We start from the raw sequence: 24,880 nt of genomic DNA, 5'->3' as shown, positions 1-24,880 counted from the left end.
CTTGAAGGACACAAAAATATAGATTAAAAAAGAACTGGACCAAGGAGAAACGGAAAATATGCGAACATTACCTTTTAATCAATGGAAGGCGCGGCATTCGGGGCTAAAAGTATTTATCCGTGGAAACAGGCTTATAACAGCGGGCGATTCTTGGAGCATGATATCGACTGTTAGTCAGCTCAGCGAGCTGGGTCATTGTCCTGACGTGTTAGCTATGCGGAAGGTCAGCGGACTAGTGAGCGACGACAGCAGATCCGAGTCAGCAGGTGTGTGTGGCAATCAACAAAGCAGGGACAGTGAAGTGGATGACGCGGCGCTCGAAACCAGGCATCTTCAACACAGGAAATAACCCAAGAAGAAGAGGTAGTCCTTAGGAGGCAAGACAACCCAGGGAGAAAAGAAGAAAAGAAACGTAAGACAGCGTTAAATTTGAAAGATATTTGAGCTAAAAAGGGTTGACAAGGTCCGAGGAAGATAGGTGGTTCGAAGAGAGTTAGCTCCCCAAGTGGATCCATTATACAGTCAGAAAAAGCACGAATGACGAGAAGTAAGGTCTTGGTGACATCAGATATACCCACGAACAAATAACTAGACTGGATCATGGGATTAATAAATATCGAGGGTATATTGAGCACACTGGGAAATGATGAATTTATAGATCTAATGCGAGATAGTGAGATTGTTTGGATAGTAGAGACTTGGTTGCCGCCTCGCCACAATGTACAAATGCCGGGTTTTAAGGTCTGGAGTAGAACGAAACATAAAAAGAGTCTGAAAGGGCGTTACCCGAGAGGGATATCAGTGATCGTAAAAGACGAAATATGCAAGCAGGTAGAGCTATGCGAATCGGGATGTGAGGAAATGATTTGGGTAAAAGTAAAGGAAAGAAATCAGAACGGGAGAGAGATTTTCATTGGTTTTGGTTACAACCATCCATCGGGGTCCCCGTTTGAGAACAAAAACTTCTTTGAAGAGCTTATTGATGTTGTAAACCAGATTAAATTCGGAAATGAAGAAGCGGGAGTAATTATAAAGGTGATTTCAACGCGTTGGCGTAAATAATCAATTATACGATTATAAATTGATGACATATTAATAGAAAGAAGGAGAAGCAAAGACAAAGAGTGTAACAAAAATGGAGAAAAATTACTGGAAATGTGTGCGATAGAGGAATTGTACATTTTGAATGGGGGCTTGTCGGGGGAAGAATCAGGTAATTTAACATACATAGTCGAGTCAGGAGGGAGTGTTATAGACTTGGTGTTGGCATCTAGGGAGGCTTTAACTTATGTTAAGGACATTCAGGTTAGAGATTGGACAGCGTCTCATCATTTTCCATTTGCTATTCGATTACTGAGAGACGACGGTAAACAAGAAGGAAAACAATATTTTAACTATGAACAGAGAAAATTAGTAAGATACAGGTGGAGTGAGGAACAGAGATACGAATTTAGGGACTACTATAATGGTAAAACTTTTGAAATTTTGAAGATAGGTACCTATTGAGTATATGATAGAGGATAATAACATAGATGAAGCAATAAGAATGCTTGAAAGATCAATAGAAGTAGCTGGCAAAAAATGGTTGTGAGTAAGAGAAGAAAATATAAACAAAATGTATGGTATACTGATGGGGGTAAAGAAAATAAAAATCAAGTGATGAAGGCATTGAAAATGTACCGAAATGAGGGATCTCAGGATTTTCGAGCAGATTTTTGTAAAAAGAGGAAGGAATACAAAGATTCAATGAGCGAAAACGAAAGGAATTGGCAGGCCAAAGAGGCAAAATTATTACATAAGACATAAGTACTGCAAAGAAAATGAAACTAAGTATGGAAAAGAATTAGCACATATGTAAATATTATAAAAGCTGTAATCAAGTAAGCATATGCAATGAGAGTGGATAACGTATTTTAAAGGGTTACTAGAGGGTAAAGACACATGAGAAAGGAAGAAAAATGAGACTGGTATACTGAGACATGTGGAGTTTACTCTACCTGTGCTAGACGATATAATAACCACAGATGAGCCACTAGATACATTGAAAGAAGGGAAGGGAGGAAAAGCAGTTGCTGCCAATAAATTTTGGAAAGAGATAGGTAATAAGAGCCAGATGCTAGAAATAATAACTAAAATATTTAACAAAATCTTTGAGGCAGAAAAATTCCAAGATGTTCGCAAGAAGGAGTAATTTGCCCGATATATAAAAGAAAGGGGGAAGATCGAACACGAATAACTATAGGGGTATTACCTTTTTGGATACACTCAGTAAGATTTACACCAGTATTTTAGCAAAAAGAATTATGAAATGCGCGGAAGATTACTCTATACTCTCAGTGTACCAGTCAGAATTTAGGAAAGGAATGAGAACTACAGACAATATATTTATAATTAAAACAATAATAGTTAAATACATAAAGAGGAAAGGAGGTAGATTACACATTGCAGCAATAGACCTACAAACAGCTTTTGATTCTGTTAGCAGACGGGCTGTCATAGCGAAGCTGGCTGGAATAGGGATGTCAAATAAAATGATTAAAGCCATAGAAGAATTACATGCAGAAGTGATATGCTCGATCAAATTTAAGGAAGATCTAATGGTTGACAGGATACACTCGAATATTGGACTTAAGCAGGGATGTAAACTATCATCAATTTTGTTTTTACTTTTTATTAATGATGTAATGGACTGTCAGGGGAAGGATGATAGGACAAGCACTTGCTTAAACAACAAAGAAATTCCTGGCCTAGTCTTCCCAAACTACATCTTTCTGCTCTCACTAATGACAGTCGGTATGCAAAATAGTCTCATGAAAACGGCCGAATACTGCAGTACATGGAATTTGAGAATACATATAAAGAAAACAAAAGTAATGGTTTGTAAAAGAGTGAATAAATTAAGGAGCAACGAAAGGTACTGGTGGTTAGAAGGTGTAGAATTAGTTGTAAATAAATTATAATATCTAGGAATCATAATAACATCGAATGGGATGTGGAAGGAACAAATAAGACATGCCAAATTGAAAGGACTGGCCATCCTAACGAGTATAAGGTATTTAGAGAGGAAGATGCCAAATATGGAATGCAAGCTACACAAAATTGTTTTTAATGCTCTTGTGATATCAAGATCACGGTATGGTGCAGAAATATGGGGTAAAGTAGACAAAAAGAATTAGATGTTATAAGTAATAAATTCTGTAAAATAATAATGGGTCTACCAGAATGCACAGCAAATAGTGGAGCTAGAAACGTTTAATGCTGTGCAATCCGCGACGGTTACACTTTCATTCCAGCAACACACTCCACTATCATTTAATTTAACCCACCGTCTTACCTAACCGTCGAATCGACGGGATGCGCGAGCCTGTGCCCGGCTTACCTAACCGTCGAATTGACGGAGTAATGCAGCATCCTGCTTTATCGATGGTAAAGGGGAGGTAGTACATTAAAAACACAACAGATGGCATTAAAATCCTTCTTTATATCTGAAGGAAGTCTCCTCAGTTCTATTTGAGTCATGTTTAGGGCATTAACTGCTTAAACTGAACATAGCATTGAGCTGATGTCACGGGTATTCAGTGAGTGTACATAGATGAGTACGCGCAAGGCTATTACCGAGCGAGAAGTCGTAGGTATTTTACTGAATAGTGATTGTGAAGAAGATTATAATATATCTGAAAGTTATTCCTGTGAATACAATGAAATACAATTCTTGGATCTTGCTTTCTAGCTCATCTAGATGTTCACTTATGAGCACAATGTCATCGGCAAAACACAGGTGGTTCAAATTTACCTCGTTAATTTGTATTCCTTTATTATCCCAATGAAGGGTTTTGAGTACGTCTTCCAAGGCAAGGATAAACAGCTTTGGGGAGATTGTATCACCTTGTCGAACTCCTTTGCCAACTGGAATTGTATTAGTGATGAGGTTTTCGTTGATTATTTGTTTATAAATACGCATATGGGTGTGAGTAAATTATTTAATACAATAAAGGTGCTACTTTTCAGAATACTATACTTGCATTCGGGAGATAGTAGGTTCGAACCCCACTGTCGACAGCCCTAAAGATGGTTTTCCGCGGTTTCCCATTTTCACACCAGACAAATGCTGGGGCTGTAAGGCCACGGCCGCTTCCTTCCCATTCCTCGGCCTTTCCTATGCAATCGTCACCATAAGATATATCTGTGTCGGTGCGACGTAAAGCAAAAAGAAAAAAGAATACTATACGGTAAAATTTGTTCAATCATATAGAAATAACTCGCATATTTTAACTATTTTTCTGCATACATGCATGGATATTTCGGCAGTTTTCGGGGCATAGAAATCCGGTGTTTAATTATGGAGCACCCGGAATCTTACAGCCCCCTGTAAATAATAATACAAGGAAAGATCGAGGTACGGATAAGTCCTGGGAGACAGTGTACGTGTTCGCAGGAGAACTTGACACAAATAACATCATCGCTAGTGTGCTCGGCCACCAACAACACTACGATAGCCAATGTCCCATGATGAACACGGCACTAGAAGAAAAGTGTGCTATTATCTGAAAGGCACAATTTTTTGTCTGGGTTTGTGATTTGGAAAATGTTTAAGTAATGGACGATGAAAAAATTAAACAGAGAAAACATGTAATATTAATCTGCAGTTGTTTTGAGGGGGAAGAACAACCTGTTTACAGGGCCAAACCGCTTTAAATTGCTGACAATATCCGTTTACTTCTTTTGGTGTATTAATATACTGTACCCATACTGGGTAATTTAGGGCAATTATTACATAATTTGGTTTCACAAACAGATGTATAGATGGAATAGGTGGATGAGAACCTCCAGAAGTCACTTACCAGGTTTGAAGTCTCGTCCTCCCTACTTTCATTTCGTCACCGGCTGAACTCATAAAGCATACGGGCAACGGAATGTTCGAAAAAGAAAATAGGCACTACATAAAATATACCGAAAGTAGGATTCTATAATGTGAGAGGAATACACTAATAGTATTAAATGAAAAGAATCTTCGTTAAAATATTATTTGCTAAACATTTTATTATACTGATAAAATCACACGAGATGTTGCCATACTACAACACATGAACAAGAAACAGTCAAGAATAATGCAAAAATTATATATATATAGTATGCTTTCGTGTCCCTGTAGTTTATTCATAGTTGTAGTTGGTCCTCGGCATACCTCAAATCATTTGGTTAATTATCATGGTTGTAGAAAGTATACATTCCCATAAGTACATTTCCCTTAAAACACGAGATTGCATCGTCGTATAACAAACACATGGTCCACTTGACCACAACAATTACATATTTACACTGAACACATATGTGTATCTTGGGTTTACCTAACAAAATATATTGAAAGAGAAAGCAGCCAACGCTGGAATCGAACCCATCACCATAGAACACTTTGGGAAATAATAAAACACATAAACACATTACAAAAAATATCAAACATATATCACACAATACATCTCGAAGATCATGGCTTAACCAAGCCATAGTATCTGGTTAAATTCTTCGCTCCAACATGGGTCGAACTCAAGTACTCCAGCTTCCAAGGAAAAAAAATTAAAACTCCAATCACGAGCTAATTTAATGCTTAAACATGGGAAGGGATCTATCCTTCGCAAAATCAGATAATTATCCGCATTACTTATAACGTATCATTAGAATGGAATTGAGACTGCTTTGGCGAATGAAAAGGATCTCGCCGGTAAACCTTAAGCTTTGCTGGAAACTACGGAATGTTCCTCGACCCTAAGTCGCACGTAGTAAAACTGTCAATCATGACAACAGCTGTGTGACCAGCTCCGTGGCTACAAAAACACATTGAACTCGTAATTTCTTTCTTTCTTTCTTTCTTTCTTTCTTTCTTTCTTTCTTTCTTTCTTTCTTTCTTCTATATATCATCTCGGCTTGTTCTCAAATACGCATTCATTTGAGAGCCATTACTTCTTATTATTCATTATTTGGCTATATGTTCAGCCCAATTCAATATATCACAACAGCCATAATTATTATTATCCTTTATCATTCCAACAACATAACATGTTACAGCTTCATCCTTCCATATCATACCATCGCATCTCAAATCCGTTCCATTAATTTACACAGAAGACTCCATTCTTACAGGTTATTTAATTCTTCTCGCATATCTATATAATTCGCAAAATACCTCGGTTTGGTACATCTTGAATGATCACCTATTATCACACGGGATTTATAAATACCTGAATCACCTTGAAGCAAACATATAGTTTATATTCAAACTACTATGAAAATCTTTACCAGATAATAACATTACGAAGAAATATAAGTTTAGCTAAATCGCTCTTCTTCCCAAATATGTGCTTCATATACACTAAGAATTTATGGGATCTATATAATAATTCATGTAAATAAGCCCGCTAAATATCAATGATTATTCTTAAATCACTTGAAAATCCTAACTAAAATAATAAATATGTTCGCAGTCACACGCGCATAGTGTTCCCTACATTTAATATTGTTAATCATATATTTTAATATTTACAAAATAAAAATTGCTACTGGCATGCAAATCTCGTGGTTTAATATATTCAAATGGATTGTACTTATCAAATACTGGGTATGGTTTGCCGTCATCTCGAGGTACATCTTAGGTTTTTACTCCGTCATGATGAGCGGTCTTCTCTTTGATAGTCCTTGGTTCCTCCTCGTACTACCACGATCCATGTCTCGAACTGTGGTCTTCTTAGTTAAGTCTCTGGGCGTTTCTTGTAGAAATAACTGCAGGCTCTTAGGCGCGATTCTTGTAGGCTCCAGATCTCGGGTTCGACGACCACTCACGAACATACAGGCAAAATGGGTTATTAAGCACTGTTTATGTACTTTCAAAGGAATCTACTGATGATAAAATCCACTACTAACTTTAAATAAATTAATGCAAATAGTGGCAAGTTTGTAGAAATCACTGTTCATTTCCCCATTAAACACACAATCGATCACCACGAGTGTCCATGGAGTATGCAAACGCTAAATTCTGTCAGGAATCATTCTTTAATTTTACTGAACGTCACTCACTCGTAAAATGCTTTGGATCGCTTATTGCTAATTACTGAACGTAATTAGCTGTCTCACTACTTCTAAACAACCTGACGCGTTTGCCCTTTCACTGATTATTGCACCATGAGCCGCAACTGACTGTTGTTCTTATTTGAAATATTGAATGTTGAGATAAGACTTCTATTCACCAATACTGTACATCGTCTGGTACCACACGGCTTAGTTCGCGATATTTTACATCGCACTGATGTGTTTTTCTTCTATGACACAACACTTCATAAAATGATATCCATGTTCACTCCTAACGTGTTAGTACTGTACTGTACTGCAGCTACACAAATGACAATGAGATACTGTATCTAGGTCCTGGCTCTACTTATAGCCTCCGGACAAAATGATCAGGGGGGAGGTAAATTATGCCCCTGCTGAATTTGAAGGTCCGGTAATCGGAATCTTTCAGCGACGTGAAAACACTCAAATTATAGCTTGTGACCTCTACTTTCTACTGATCGCATATAAAACTAAAGCGGTCAGTGGGTCATTCACAATTTCAAAAGCGTCCTTTTAGAAAATCACGCGTCATGGTTCATCACGCAAGATCTCCCACTTTTTTCCACACGTTATCAGATTACAGCAGTCATCTTTAATCTGCGTACTGCTATATGACAAGTGTCATTGCCGACCCACCATTAAAGTATTGCATTTATATGCATCAACAATTAGCATTAAAGACACTGACTGACAGAGCAAATGCAACACCAAGAAAAAGTGGTTCGAAAGGGATGAAAGTTGGGGAAAAAACAGAGACGGCACGGACGAATAATTGATGTTTATTTCAAACCGATATGCAGGTTACACAATGCGCATGGCATCGACTCAGTAGGATGTAGGACCACCGCGAGCGGCGATGCACGTAGAAACACGTCGAGGTACAGAGTCAATATGGTTCTCCATTCTCTGTCAACCATTTGCCACAGTTGGTCGTCCGTACGAGGCTGGGGCAGAGTTTGCAAACGGCGTCCAATGAGATCCCACACGTGTTCGATTGGTGAGAGATCCGGAGAGTACGCTGGCCACGGAAGCATCTGTACACCTCGTAGAGCCTGTTGGGAGATGCGAGCAGTGTGTGGGCGGCCATTATCCTGCTGAAACAGAGCATTGGGCAGCCCCTGAAGGTACGGGAGTGCCACCGGCCGCAGCACATGCTGCACGTAGCGGTGGGCATTTAACGTGCCTTGAATATGCACTAGAGGTGACGTGGAATCATACGCAATAGCGCCCCAAACCATGATGCCGCGTTGTCTAGCGGTAGGGCGCTCCACAGTTACTGCCGGATTTGACCTTTCTCCACGCCGACGCCACACTCGTCTGCGGTGACTATCACTGACAGAACAGAAGCGTGACTCATCGGAGAACACGACGTTCCGCCATTCCCTCATCCATGTCGCTCTAGCCCGGCACCATGCCAGGCGTGCACGTCTATGCTGTGGAGTCAATGGTAGTCTTCTGAGCGGACGCCGGGAGTGCAGGCCTCCTTCAACCAATCGACGGGAAATTGTTCTGGTCGATATTGGAACAGCCAGGGTGTCTTGCACATGCTGAAGAATGGCGGTTGACGTGGCGTGCGGGGCTGCCACCGCTTGGCGGCGGATGCGCCGATCCTCGCGTGCTGACGTCACTCGGGCTGCGCCTGGACCCCTCGCACGTGCCACATGTCCCTGCGCCAACCATCTTCGCCACAGGCGCTGCACCGTGGACACATTCCTATGGGTATCGGCTGCGATTTGACGAAGCGACCAACCTGCCCTTCTCAGCCCGATCACCATACCCCTCGTAAAGTCGTCTGTCTGCTGGAAATGCCTCCGTTGACGGCGGCCTGGCATTCTTAGCTATACACGTGTCCTGTGGCACACGACAACACGTTCTACAATGACTGTCGGCTGAGAAATCACGGTACGAAGTGGGCCATTCTCCAACGCCGTGTCCCATTTATCATTCGCTACGTGCGCAGCACAGCGGCGCATTTCACATCATGAGCATACCTCAGTGACGTCAGTCTACCCTGCAATTGGCATAAAGTTCTGACCACTCCTTCTTGGTGTTGCATTTGCTCTGTCAGTCAGTGTACATCGGTTCGAATGAGACCTGACTCATAAATTTCCAAAAATTATTTCAGATTAAGGTGTTCTTCCTCTTTTTAGTAAATTATGGTGAAGTGGCACCAGTGAATGCGGTGTTGAATTAGTAAAGGACATTTATTTCTCAGGGGTTAACACACCTTAACTCAGCCCACTCTCCGACAACCTACATTTCCACGCGTAGCGTCATCCTTCCATCTCGCTCACACGAAAAGAGAGCGCGATTTCAAGGTTCAGCAATACTACGCTATCTCTTTCTCGTTACAGCGCAGAAAACTGCTCCCTTCGGGCTGGGATATCGCAAATCACATCCCGGTTCGGCATGTAGACTGCTAATTACTACATTATATGTCATTGAATGTCGCGTAAAACGGCATATATAATTGACCAAACCTCCTAACATGCCTATGGCATGGTGATGAACGGTTACAATACCTTGCCGCTTCATCGACATAATTCACATTACTGACATTGCATATGTGAAATTAAATAATAATCTGACGTGAAGGGACAGGTGAGAGCCTCCTCGCAGGGGCTAAGTATGACGGCCACTGGTTTTATTATTAATTTTGAATGTTTCAGATCGATCAGCGTTTCCCAAATTTGCCAAATGTTAAAGCTGTGCATCTTCAGAAGAAGAGAAACTACATGAGCGATAAGTGCATTGTTAGCGGATGGGGAGATACTCTGGTAAGTATTGGGGTTTCATACAAAGCTTATAAAATTAACATAAAACCGAGGGGATATACGTTATCCAAAATATATACAGAGTGACCCAAAGGTTCGTTAACATTTGGCGAGGCAATACTTCACAGAATATTGGAAGTAGAGAGGTAATAATTGACACACATGATTAGCATGACATGGGGTTTAATTGACACCAAAATAAAGAGGTGTAGCAAAGACGGTGTTCTTTGTAACACATGTTCAACATGGCGGCTGTCATTCACCAACATTACCTGTAGTCGGGGAACAATGTTGTGAACAGCACTGTACACCATATCCGTAGGTATTGTGATAAATGGCCATCAGATGTTGTCTTTTGGCATCCGTAATGAGGTCGGATGATCGCGGTAGACTTACGACTTCACGTAACCCCACAACCAATAATCGCACGGATTGAAGTCGGGGGACTGGGGAGGTCAAGTATGACTAACATGCCGCGATTGCAGGCGCATCTGACGCCCTCTCTCACGAAAGCTTCTTTTATACCGCACACGGGTCTCATGCGGCATCACTGACGTGTTGCTGTCCAGCGCCATCTGTTGGCATATTTGCACACTCGTTGTTGGTGTCAATAAAACTCCATGTCATATCAAACATGTGTGGCCATTTGTATCCGATGTGTTGCTGTCCAACGCCATCTGTTGGTCATTTTGTGTACTTTATTCTGGTGTTAATAAAATCCCACGTCATGCCGATTATGTGTGACAATTATTATCGCTCTACCTCAAATATTCTGTGAAGTATTGCTTCGTCGAATGTTTACGGAGTTTCGGGTCATCCTGTACTGTATATATGTAGGCTACATTTTTCCGCTACACGGAAAACCATAGAATCATGAATATGTTTTCTGGCTTGGAAGAAGAGAGAACGAGAACAGATTCTTTGGTTGTTCCCTTCTACGCAGCCTGTAACGACATGCATCCTTTCACTCCACCCACAGGGGAGATAAATAGAAAGAAAAATAAATTATAAACAATGGTGGACAATTGATGAGAGGACGACGCCATTGTGGCGGACGGAATCACGAAGTCACGTTAGTGCTTCAAAGAAGAAATTACTACATCATTACGAGACCTGCTGTTGGTCCAGGGCGCATGTTTTTTCATGTCCAATAAATTATTTTCTCTTCCTTCCGCAGTGTTCAGAATTTAAATTAATGTTTTCCCGTTAAATTTTTCCTCCGTGGTTTTGTTTAGAGCCTCTCCTTAAAGGTCTAATACGTCCAACATAAACATCTTGCAAAAACATGTATCTCCGTCGTTCAGAATACCGTCGTTCACCATCCATATTACGTACACTGGTTGCCTGGATATGGTGTCGGATATTGTCGACGTAAAACTGTCAACGCTAAATTCATCATCATCATCTTTGCATTATCCCAAACCGGTTCAACGTTAGTGACAACGTCCTTTTGACTTCTTTTGATGTATTAATATATCTTGTCCCTTCATCAACATCATAATGTACATTACTGATAAATTAAATATAAACCTTACGGGGAAGGACAGTGAGAGCCTCCTCGCAAGGGCTAAGTCTGACGGCCACTGGTTTTATGTATTAATTTTGAATGTTTCATGTTTTCATGTACCTCGTGTTTACTTGATCACTGTTACAATCTGGTGGCGAGATGTATAATTTTCAAACGGTGTAGTCATGGAATATAGAGTAGAAAGTAGCTATTGCTTCATCCTTCTTTCTTGCAGTGTTTCCTCCCCTTCAGTCGATCCGTAGCGCCCCAAGGACTGAGTTTGGTGAGCCGCATGTCATCCCTCATCCGGTCCAGCCAGGGTGGTTTAGGTCGCCCTCGAGGTCGACGACCCTCCACGTTCAGTTGAAAGGCAGTCTTAGCAACTGAGGTTTCATTGCTACGGAGTACATATCGATACCCTCGCAGGCGAGATCGATTAGATTAGTAGATTTCTTTTTTCTACTACTACTACGAGCATTAATGGGAGTCAATGCAGAGTTTCACGTAAGCCCTTATAACTACGTTAGTTGTAGACATTTTTCAAAAATCAAGAAACGCCTGAGGGTATGGAACCAAGTAACACATTACAGAAAGAATTAGGTAAATAAGCTAATTTGGCAAGGATTTGAATAAAAAAGAAAACGATTAAAGATACAAGCGATTTTAGGCTGTTTTTTCCGGAACTGCAATTAGGCCGGATGTGATTTTCGAAATTTGTTTTTCTATTTTAATGGAGCCATTCAAACCTTTTCGGGCCCTTTATCCCTTTATCCCTTTAACTTTTGGCACAATTGAGGAAATTGCTTAATTTTACTTTTTTATGGGGACCACTGCTTTGCCTGCTAAGAAATGATTTCAACATTAAGATCCTCTTCCGAAAAGTGTGCGAAGTTAAACTAAGGCTCTTTAATGGCCAGCAATATAGTGGCACTGCTAGAAACAAAAATGTTGCGATCAATGTGAAATAAGAGGTATGTATTTTTCCCCTATATTATTCTTTAATTAAATGTTTCGTGCCTAAATATTTTGTGCCCACAGAGACTGTCGGCGCATTCTTAATTCCGATATCTAATACGATTTTGATCGGTTTGCAGGAACAGTGATGTGGCCTCTGTTATAACTGTGTAATCCTCGCTACGGACCACAGTATAATTGATTGAAAATGAATTTATGATAGAGGCTAGTGGATTTAAGTTAAAAGAACTTGTAGGGAAATTAACTGAAGTAGTGCAATAAGACTGTATAATGAATTGTGGAAATGAAAAGGAAACTTCACAGCCTGTTTTCAGTCATTCGACCGGGAACGGGATGAATGAAGCTCCCATTTGGCAGCGAGGATGGGAATTGTGTCGGCTGTTGAAGCGTGTCGCACTCCTCTGGGGCAATGAATAATGAATGACAAATGAAATGATATTGAAGAGTGTGGATGGAATGATATTTCACAGGGAAAACCGAAGTACCCGGAGAAAAATCTGTCCCGCCTCCGCTTTGTCCAGCACAAATCTCACATGGAATGACCGGGATTTGAACCACGGAACCCAGCGGTGAGAGGCCAGTGCGCTGCCTCCTGAGCCACTGAGGCTCCTATAATGAATTGTATCTTTAATATAAAATATCTAGTGGCAAAAATCATTTATTTTAAGTGCATATATTTGGTCATACAATAAAACGTGGTCAAAGCGGAATTTGAATAAAGCGTAAACCTGTCCACTACGGAATACTTTCTCAGTCCCGACGAAGCTTACGGCGTTATAATTTTCTTACTTTTGTATAATGCAGAATCTTCTCAACGCAGACACGGAATCGAAAATGAGGGAGTTCTTTAAAATCTACTTGTACAATGCGGAAAATATTTGGAACTGATGTAGTGCTACGTACAATATTTATACATTTCTGGTGCTGGTATGATCACTGTCATTGTTAGGTCAAACTGACCCACATGTTTGCAGAGAGTGATAATACGGATGGGAGAATGAATGAAGTGCTTGAAAGTGGTAGTGGTGGTGATGATTGTTTTAAGAGGAAGTACAACTAGGCAACCATACTATACATATAACACTAATCAGAGGGAAAATATGGAAGAGATCCGACCCTTCGAAAAATTAAAGTATCGGCCAGAGAAAGACAAGGGCCACGAAGGGCGTGAAAATAAAAGATTCCCCAGGGCTCTAGTACTCTAATACCGTCAGGGTCGGAAAAGGGCAAGATTTGACCAAGGGAGGTAAGATAGGATAGATGAAAATGAGGAATCTGACACAAGTAAGTTGAAGCAATACCAGACCTCAGCCGAGAGCCCCGTGGTTGCCAACCCACGCTCCCAAGTTAAGAGCGCCTAGGGCCCCTTTTAGTCACCTCTTAAGACAGGCAGGGGATACCGTGGGTGTTATTCTACCACTTCCACCCACAGGGGGAGAAGTGCTTGAAAACGCATCGGCAGTATCGAACTTGTGTAAAGCAAGAAACGTTTCCTGCGAGGCAGAGAACTTCATTCGAAGTGATGAGCAACTTACGACACGCCCTTCTAACAGTGAGTATAGCCGAGAAAGAGGAAGAGACGGAAGGAGACGAGCAAGAAGGTGAAGATCAAAACAAGCTCCAAACCCACGAGCAGGCTCTAGAGGGCATTTGTGCATGGCAGTTTGCCATTACATCTAACTCTTCCATTTTTCTTGAACTAATGTTCTCAACTTAGGAGTGATTCAGGAAACACGATTAGAAAGAAGTGGAGACGAGATTCTTTGTTTGAATTGTGGAAGAAAGCTTACTGTTGTGAGGTACTGTATAGAGTATTATGATGGAAACTAGCTGTTACCCACGGCTTCGCTCGCGAGGATTTCGTAATTACTTCTTCCTAGGTACTGCACTAAGACATTACATGTAAATACCCAAAGGTATAAAAACTCACCGAAAAACTGTATTTCATTTATCCCAGAACCTCTTTGTAAACCACGTATGTGGCATTGCCTTTTGGGACTAAAATGACCAGGCTACTGGCAGACCTAAATCTGGAACACGGGACATGGAACTCTATGTGAGAAACAGTCCTCTTTAATGTCGAAAAAGAAAGTTCCCTTTATTTCTAAAGGAGATTCCAAATACCAAATCTCTCGTATGTAACATCTTAGTTTTTGAGATATAAGTCAACTCCTTCTTCACTTATTTTCTATCTCCAGCTTCCGAAAAAAAAAGTACGCGTTTCTTTATTTTTAAAGGAGACTACAAATACCAATGTTCACGCCTGTAACATGTTACGTTTATGAGATATAATGTAGATGTACTCATTATAAAAACTGCCCCACTCCTTGGGTGAGTGGTCAGCGTTGAGTTCTTCAGTTCACAGGGTTCCGGCTTCGATTCTGGGCTAGGTCGGGGTTTTTAATCGCGTGTGATTAATTCTTCAGGCTTGGGGGCAGGTTTTTTCAGTTTGTCCCAACATTCTCCTCTTCATATTCACTCAACATACCACATTATCAACCACAACAGGAACACGCAATAGTAATTACATCCCTACATATACGGTTATAGTCAGGAAGGGCATCCAGCCGTAAAACAGGGTCAAATCCATATGTGCAACACAGTTCGCACCAAAACCCCACAGGTGTGGGTAAAGCGGTAGAAGAAGATACTCATTTTAAATATTCACCCGCTTTTTTATTCTTTTCACCCCTTTAAATGGATTTTCCAAGAAAAATGTGTTCATTTTTAAAGGAGATTCCAAGTACCAATTTTAACGTCTGTAAATTCTTCATTTTCTGAGATATATTTATCCTCATATAAATAATTCAACTCCTTCCTCACTTCTTTTCACCCCAACCCCCCTTAAATGGATTTCTGGAAACGAACATTTGTGTTCTTTTATTTTTAAAGAAGAGTGCAAATACCAATTTTCTGTAACATGTTAGGTTTTTGTGACATATTGTAGATAATTTCACTGCTGTAGAATCCTTTAGCTGACGTTGCCATGGTTACGGCAGTTCATTACTTTATCCGATTCCTAGAGCAGGGGTAGTGTGGTGCCAATACCTCCATAACGCTTGGTTTTAGGGCCTTAAAACATGGTCTTCGGGCCCCAAGGGCTTACCGAGTTTTGTTCTTTGCGTCAAGGGGATTAAATTGAGCTTTGTCTCATCCTTGCACGATAAATTCGATATTTTGCCTATATTAGACTATTATTTTTATATCTCCTCCCCCCTTCCCACGTGCCTCCCCATCTCGAATTGTTTTGAAAATAAAACACAGCCCGTGTTACTCATTGGCAATGTAGATTTCTGTAGGTAAAGTAATTGTTAAAATCAGTTCAGTAGTTTTTGAGTCTATCCATTACAAACAAATATACGAATTTTTCCTCTTTATAACATTAGTATAGATATAGATAAATTTAAGAAGCGTATATCCAGTGTTCCGAAATAGTATAATATAGTGTTGTGATAGTGCCAAAATGATATACTATGTATCATTCCGTATGTAATAATAAAGCACAGTAATAAGGAGAAGAAGGAAACGAAGGGAACGGCCAGAAAGATGAAGCTAGCCCATAGATTAGTACAGAATAAATAAATAAAAGAACGATGTGTTACAGAGCAAAGATCAGGCACTATATCACGATTATAAAACCAGAGTAACTACACAGTTCAGAATGTCTGATACCGAATTACGAAGTGGTGGTGGTGATTGTTGTTTTAAGAGGAAGTACAACTAGGCGACCATCCTCTACATAACACTAATCAGAGGGAAAAAATGGAAGGGATCCGACAGTTCAAAAAATGAAGATATTAGCCAAAGGAAGACAAGGGCCACGAAGGACGTGAAAATGAAAGACTGCCTACCCTTCGCAAACCTTTTAGCGTCGGGGTCGGAAAAGAACAAGAGTTGACCAAGTTAGGTCGGATAGGATAGATGAAAGTGAGCAGCCTGGCACAAGTAAGTGGAAGCAATGCCAGAACTCAGCTGAGAGCCCCGTGGTTGCCAATCCACGCTCCAAAGTTCAGACCCCCGGAGGCCCCTTTTAGTCGCCTCTTACGACAGGCAAGGGATACCGTGGGTGTTATTCTACCGCCCCCACCCACAGGGGGTACCGAATTAGGAAGGGGAAATGGATGTGCTAGAGAAGAAAGACAGATCAATCTTGAGAAAAATCTTAGGACCCGAAAAGAGAAAGGTTGGTACATAGAGGAATAGGAGAAATGAAGATCTATACAGACAAACAGAGAAGATCACAGACACCATACGTAAGAGGAGACTGAAGTTTTATGGTGGTGGTGGTGATTATTGTTTTAAGAGGAAGTACAACTAGGCGACCATCGTCTACATAACACTAATCAGAGAGAAGAAATCGAAGGGATCCGACACTTCGAAAAATGAAGGTATCGGTCAAAGGAAGACAAGGGCCGTGAAGGGCATGAAAATGAGAGACTCCCTAGGCCTCCTTACGTAATACCGTTGGGGTCGGAAAAGAATAAGAGTTGACCAGGAGAGGTCGGATAGGATTGATGAAAGTGAGGATCCTGGCACAGAGGTAAAGGGAAGCAATGCCAGGACTCAGCTAAGGGCCCCATGGCCGCCAACCCACGCTCCAAAGTTCAGAGCCCCTGGGGCCCCTTTTAGTCGCCTTTTTAGGAGATAGCGTGGGTGTTATTCTACCGCCCACAACCATAGGGGGTGAAGTTTCATGGGCACCTCACAAGAATGAACGAGAGTCGAACTAACAAAGAAAATTAATGAACGTAGGTTTTCGTGGCTCATTGTATTAAGAAATAAATGAACTGGATTAAAGCCACTATTTATTTATTTATTTATTTATTTATTTATTTATTTATTTATTTATTTATTTATTTATTTATTTATTTATTTATTTAATAATAAAGCCAACCTTACAGCCAAATCGCATTGGTCTTCATCAGGGCATGCAAAGTTTTGCCTCCGACAGTGAGCAAAGAAATTCTCCGAAGGAACGTGGAAGTCATCCCCATACTATCCACAGCCTACCCCACTAACTGGATTCAAGGATCGTGGCGTCCCGCTGTACCGTGGTGGTGTTATGCAGTACAAGGTCTCCATGTATTTGATAACTTGAAGCTGTCTTAATACATGCAGAAAAACTGTACATGCATAACACCACCATGGCACAGCGGGACGCATTCAAACTGTCGACAGAGGGCGGTGAATCAGTAACTTCCCTCCCAACCACCACAGCACAGCGCCAATCTTTGAGTCCAGTTAGTGGGGTAGGCCGTGGATATGGGCATGACTTACACGTTCCTTCTGAGAATTTCTTTGCTCACTGTCGGAGGCAAAACTTTGCATGCCCTGATGAAGGCCAATGCAATTTGGCTGAAAGCTTGGCTTCATCTATATATATAAAATAGCTTCTCCTGACTGACTGACTGACTGACTGACTGATTCAACATCGCCGAGCCCAAACTACTGGACATAATGTAATGAAATTTTGGGCATACATTCACACTAAGATGTAGGTGCTCGCTAAGAGAGGATATTTGGATATTCCGTTGCTAAGGGGGTGAAAAGGGAGGTGAAATTTTAAAATGAGTGTATCTATATCTCAAAACTTTAAAAGTTTACAAATATAAAAATTGGTATTTAGAGGCTTCTTTGAAAATAAGGAAACACGTATTTTTTTGGTTTTCAGAAAATCCCAATAGGACGGGTGAAAAAGGGGTGAAAAGGGGGTTGAATGCTTTTAATCAGGATACCGGTACTTATATCCCAGAAACTGTAGATATTACAGACCTGAAAATTGGTACATTTGATCTCTTTTAAAAATAAAGAAACAAGTACTTTTTTGTTTTGGGAAAATCCAATTAATGGGAGGGGGAAAAGGGGGGTGAATTTTTAAAATGAGTGTGTCTATATCTCAAAACTTTGAAAGTTTACAGATGTTAAAATTGGTATTTAGAATCTTCATTAAGAATAAACAAACACGTATTTTTTTGTTTTCCGAAAATCCCAGTAGGCTGGGTGGAAAGGGGTGAAAAGGGGGTTGAATGCATTTAATGAGGATACTTATACCTCAGAAACTAAAGATATTATAAGCCTGAGAATTGGTATTTTGGATCTCCTTTAAAAATAAAGAAACACGTATTTTTTGTTTTTGGAAAATCCAATTAATCGGGGGGTTAAAAGGGGGTGAATTTTTCAAATGAGGGTATCTATATCTCAAAACTTTGAAAGTTTACAGATGTAAAATTGGTATTTAGAATCTTCATTAAAAATAAAGAAACACGTATTTTTTTGTTTTAGGAAAATCCCAATAGGACGGGTTTAAAAGGGTGAAAAAGGGGTTGAATGCCTTTAATCAGGATACCGTTACTTATATCTCAGAAACTGCAGATATTACAGACCTGAAAATTGGTAATTTTGATCTCTTTTGAAAATAAAGGAACACGCATTTTTTGTTTTTGGAAAATCCAATTAATGGGAGGGGGAAAAGTAGGGTAATTTTTAAAATGATTGTATCTATATCTCAAAACTTTAAAAGTTTGCACATGTAAAAATTGATATTTTGAATCCCTTTTAAAAATAGAGGAACACGTATTTTTTGTTTTCTGTAAATCCGAAAAGGGTGAATAATGGGTTGAGTGCCTTTAATGAGGATACATATATCTCAGAAACTGAAGATATTACAGAACTGGAAATTTGTATATAGGATCTCCTTTAAAAATAAAGAAACACGTTTTTTTCCGGAAATTCCAATTAATGGCGGTTAAACAGGAGTGACATGTTGGGGTGAATTTTTTGAAAGACTATATCTACAGAATATCTGAGAAACATAGAATGATACAGACGTAAAAAGTGGTATTTGGATTCTCCTGTAAATATAAAGAAACATAGGTGATTTGTTATTTGGAAATTCCTCTCAAGGGGTACTAAAAAGGGGGTGAAATTTTAAAATGAGAATTTATACAGTATATCTCAAAAAAAAACCTGAACATGTTACAGAAGTGAAAAATTGTATTTTTTTAATCTCTATTCAAAATAAAGGAACGTGTATTTTTAGTTTTCAGAAATAACCCCTTGGGTGGAGGGGGGGTTTAAAGCGACTGAAAAGGGTGTTGAGTTCTTTTAATTAGGCTACTGTTATCTAAAAAATGAAGATGTTACAGACGTGAAATTTGATATTTTAAATCTGCTTTAAAAGTAAAGAAACGTGTATTCACGAAAAATCCAATGAAGTGGGAGGGGGGTGTGTGTGTGAAAGAATTGAAAAATTAATTGACTTAATTGTATGAGAATACTTACATCTATTAAAAACTAAAGTTGTTAGGGCCTACAGACGTGAAAATTGGTAAAGGAGATGAATTCCTTTCATGAGGACACATAAATCAAAACCTGAAGAAGTTACAGAGTTACAGTCGTGATAATTGGTATTTAGAAGATCCTATATTATTAAAGAAACAAGTACTTTTTGCCGGAAATTTATTTAGGAGGGGGGGGGGAGTAGTGTGAAAGTGAAAAAAAGTGAATTATTTTAATCTCAAAACTGAACGTAATAGACGTGAACATTGGTGTTTGGAATCTCCTTTAACATAAAGAAACACGCCATATTTTAGTTTTTTGGGGGGGAGGGGGCGTGGCTAAATAAACTTAACGGCGGTGGGGTGTAAAAGGAGGTGAGACCAATTGATTTTACTGTCCATAATGTATTTATAAGGAGCCTCCGTTGTTCAGACGGCAGCGCGCCGGCCTCTCACAGCTGGGTTCCGTGGTTCAAATCCCGGTCTCTCCATGTGACATTCGTGCTGGACAAAACAACGGCGGGACAGGTTTTCCTCCGGATACTCCGGTTTTCCCTGTCATCATTCACTCCAACAACACTGTCCAATATAGTTTCATTTCATTTGTCATCCATTAATCATTGCCCCAGAGGAGTGCGACAGGTTTCGGCTACCGGCACAATTCCTATTGTCGCCGCTATATGGGGGCTTTGTTCATTCCATTCCTGACCCTGTCGAATGACTGGAAACAGGCTGTAGATTTTCGATGTACTTATTCCGATCATAAACCAATCATCTTTAATCTTTCCTGGGTTCGTTTTCAAGAGCCATCTTTTCCTTCGGAGAACGTTCTTAGATGACAGTAGATTCTCCTGGCATATAAATAAAAATTTAAACACATTTGAAATAAACGATAGGAATGAGATTGACCGTCCAATTGTTCACCTCCATAATAAGATCAATAATGCACGGAAGTATGTCATTCGTATGGCCAGAAATCCAGCACACTTGCCTACGCGCGACAATGGTGTTGGTCACATTTCCAACAATGACAAATGGCAGCAGATGTAATTTACCGCCAAGTAGCGGTCTTGCAACTTGCTGTGGGGTCCAGAACATCTATAATAATAATAATAATAATAATAATAATAATAATAATAATAATAATAATAATAATAATAATAATAATAATAATAATAATACCGTAATAATAATATTCTGGGCCGTCGTCAAATGTGCGGACCGCGCTGAAAACTGTTCCTGGACTGGTAATCACTAAGAATGCAGTCCGGCCGCAGGTTCAGTATCGCCAAGGCACACAAGACTACACCATGCTGGATCTCCTGAAGGATTTGACCCATATTAAAAATGCTTATAGGAAAAGATGGCAAAGATTATGGACCCAACTGACCGGGTGGAATACCTGGACTTAGCACGGGAAGTACGAAATCGATTGCTGGAAAGAAAGATTGAAAAATGGGAGGAAACTTGCCATAATCTATTAGAAAACGAGTCAGATCACGAATTTTGGCGGATTCTCTCCGAAAACGAGTCAGATCGCGAATTTCGGCGGATTATATATACAATAAGCATTCAATTCTAAATTTCAGTATAATACCGTAGCGAAGCACGGGTATCTTGCTAGTTATTATATATATATAGTGGCTTTAATCCAGTTCATTTATTTCTTTATGTTAACAAAGAAAATCTTTAACTACACCATCAAATTAAAATCAGCTGCCAAATGAGTAGGAGAAACAAGGAAAGACACGGAGGAAGTTGGCATCGGTCCAAAAGAAATCTTTAATGCAGATATTTTTCGAGCTAAAATTGATAAATTCGAAGTGTTCCAGGAAAAACAAAATGAAAAGTACAAGAATATGTGGTTAGTGGAGTGGAAGAAGAACCACAGCGAAATGATGAAGAAGTTCTGGGAGAAGAAAAAGTACTAACCAGCAAGTTTACCGTGGTCCAAATAGGCCAGAATCGAATAATAATAATAATAATAATAATAATAATAATAATAATAATAATAATAATAATAATAATAATCGAATCAGTGTATACAGTACTAGGTACATTAATCTGGGCAGCCGACCGTCATGCGTAGGCAGATACAGTTAAGCTCTAGATAATATTTAAAATTACTATTTACTGTTTTAAGGCAGGAAAAAAAAGCAGTGATATTTTGTGTAATGCGGATACTTTTCTAATTCGGATTTTTCCCCCATGCCATTCCACTTTGAACAAGTTTTACAGTATTAAGCTATTTTAGAGCATACTTGCCTACATATTTGGGCAAATTTTAGATCCTAAACATCCCAACACCATTTATTGCATGTCATCATCAATGTCCCACTCCAGTCGCCCGGGTGTGGTTAACAAGCCTGCTCCACTCTTTTCTGTCCTTCCACTTTTCCTGCTCCATTACTTCCGCCACATCCAATCCAGCTTCTCTAATGTCCTGCCAAATCTGATCCATTCACATACTTCTCGGTCTTCCAACTGGTCTCTTTCCCTTAATTTCTCTTTCCAATTCCCTTCTTGATACCCGTTCCTTTCCATTCTTTTTACATGTCCGAACTATCTCAGTCTTGCTTTCCGTATCTTCTGTACTAACGGTTCTATGTTTAGCCCTTCTCTGATTTTAATATTTTGGATTCTATCTCTTCTTGTCTTTTTAACCGATGTTCTTAAAAATGTCATTTCTACTGCATGGATCTTACTACCTTGTCTCTCATCAGTGACCAGCGTTTCCAGTCCGTATGTTACGATTGGTATGAAATACTGATTATATAATGTTAATTTCGTTCTCTTGGGTACTTTGTCATCCCATAAAAACTCTCTGACTTGATGATAAAATGTTGTACCTTTACTTAGTCTGTTATTAATTTCAGGGTTGATTTCATTACTTCCATTAATAATGCTACGCAGATGTGTAAACTCTTTCTAAATTCTCTAACCTAACCGTTCTCCGTCTGTGTTCACTTGGCTTCTCTTTTTCTCTTTTCCACAGTGCACGACTACAGTTTTCTTTTTACTAATTACCATTCCAAACTAGTTCAGATTTTCATTCCAAATGTCTTGTATCCTTTGTACTTCCTTTTCTCCCACCTTTTCTCCACCTAATTAAATCCCTCCTTGTTGTTTTGTAACCTTGCATGCAGACTAGGTATATGTGTGTGAACGAATACAGCCTCGTCTAACCCCTAAAAACTGTTTTGATTGAAGAACTCATTCTACCATCAATTCTCACTGTAGCCTGAATGTCAGTACCAAACCATTTATGTAACATTATATTCCACTCTTTCAGGATCCATCCCTAAATAAAGATCTGTTGAAATTCGTCACCTTGCCTATTGTGGAAAAAGAAAAGTGTACCGAGATTTACAGCCATAAGCCACCAGGAGATCTGTTATGTGCAGGTTACATGGATGGAGGAAAGGACACTTGTCAGGTGAGGTCACTGTAAAATCAGGTGCAAAACCAAATATGTGTTATTATTATTATTATTATTATTATTATTATTATTATTATTATTATTATTATTATTATTATTATTATTATTATTATTATTATTATTTCTTTCTTAATCAGTTTACCCTCCGAGGTTGGTTTTCTTCCCTTAGACTCAGCGAGAGATTCCACCCCCACTGCCTCAAGTGCAGTGTCCTGGAACATGAGACTGTGGTTCGGGGGATACAACTGGGGATGAGCACCAGTACCTAACCCGGGCGGCCCTACCTGTTATGCTGAACAGGGGCCTTGTGGGCGGGAGGGAAATATTGGAAGGGATAGACAAGGAAGAGGGAGGAAAGTCGCCGTGGCCTTAAGTTTGATACCTTCGCGGCATTTGCCTGGAGGAGAAGTGGGAAACCACGGAAAACCACTTCGAGGATGGTTGTTGTGGGAATCGAAACCCCTCTACTCAATTGATCTCCAGAGGTTGCGTGGACCCCGTCCCATCCCTCGTACCAATTTCAAATGTTGTGATTGAGCCAGGAATCGAACCCGGGGCTCCGGGGTTGGCAGCTAATTACACTAACCACTTCACCACATAGGCAGTCTGTTATTATTATTATTATTATTATTATTATTATTATTATTATTATTATTATTATTATTATTATTATTATTATTATTATTATTTCGGCCTGCAGTTGCTGCTGGGTGTATTGAGTAGCTCAGTAGTTGCTGTTGCTGATCCCAAGCCCGGATAAAGGAGGGGGGTTCAACATCAGGCTTACAGCAAGAAGCCGGTTGGTAAAAACATCTGTTGGATTTGAATGCACTGGCTAGAAGAAAATATTGAGATACAAACTGCTAGAGCGTTCCTCGCTTTAAGCAACGCGCATCATTATCGCCTGAAAGGTGTGAGAAATGGGCGAGGGCTACCCTCTCAAGGATGGGGTGGTCTAAGAAAGCAAGTCCAACAAATCAGGACGGCATTCATCAACATAGGTACTCTGAATAGTCGAAATCGAGAACTTGTTGATGTACTGAATAACCGGCACATAGACATTGCCTGCATCCAAGAAACAAAGTTGCTAGTTCCAAGGCTAAAGATATTGGTGTAGGATACAAGTTGTTCTACCACAGGAAAAGACCGAAACGTAATGGCGCAGCTATTGCTGTGAGCCCTAGCATCAAAGATCATGTCATCGACTTTAGCCGTTTATCCGACCGACTATTGTCCATCACGAATAGTAGTGGAACAAAATTGTTGCGTGTAATCTCCTGCTATGCTCCATAAACTGGATGTGCTGACAATGAAAAGGATGAATTCCAGACTAGCCTTGAAACTCACCTACAATCTCTTGAGGAAAACGAGCTCCTCTTCATTGGTGGTGACTTATATGGACACGTCGGGAAAAATAGGGATGGGCATGATAGAATACATGGAAGTCAGGGCTTTAGAGAGAGAAATGAGGATGGGAACAAAATCTTGGAGTGTGCTGCGGCATTTGACTTCGCAGTAGCCAACACCTTTTTTTCATAAAACGTCCATCGCACCTCGTTACTTTTAGCAGTGGTGGAAGAAGTACACATAGTGATTACTGGTTAGTACGAAGGAGTGACCTGAAGACAGTCATTGACACTAAGGCTGTTCCATCTGATAATATTGCGCCCGAACAGCATCTGCTCCTCAGTTTCAGAATGCTTCTAGATCTCTGTAGAAAAACCCTGAAGTATATGTCTGAGAAAATTAAGAGGTGGAAAATAAATCAGCATTACATCCAGCTGAAAACCTCACTCGGTCTTTTAGT

This window comes from Anabrus simplex, chromosome 1 (genome assembly GCF_040414725.1).
Source record: "Anabrus simplex isolate iqAnaSimp1 chromosome 1, ASM4041472v1, whole genome shotgun sequence".
Classification (NCBI taxonomy): domain Eukaryota; kingdom Metazoa; phylum Arthropoda; class Insecta; order Orthoptera; family Tettigoniidae; genus Anabrus; species Anabrus simplex.
Note: the sequence above shows the minus strand (reverse complement) of the source record.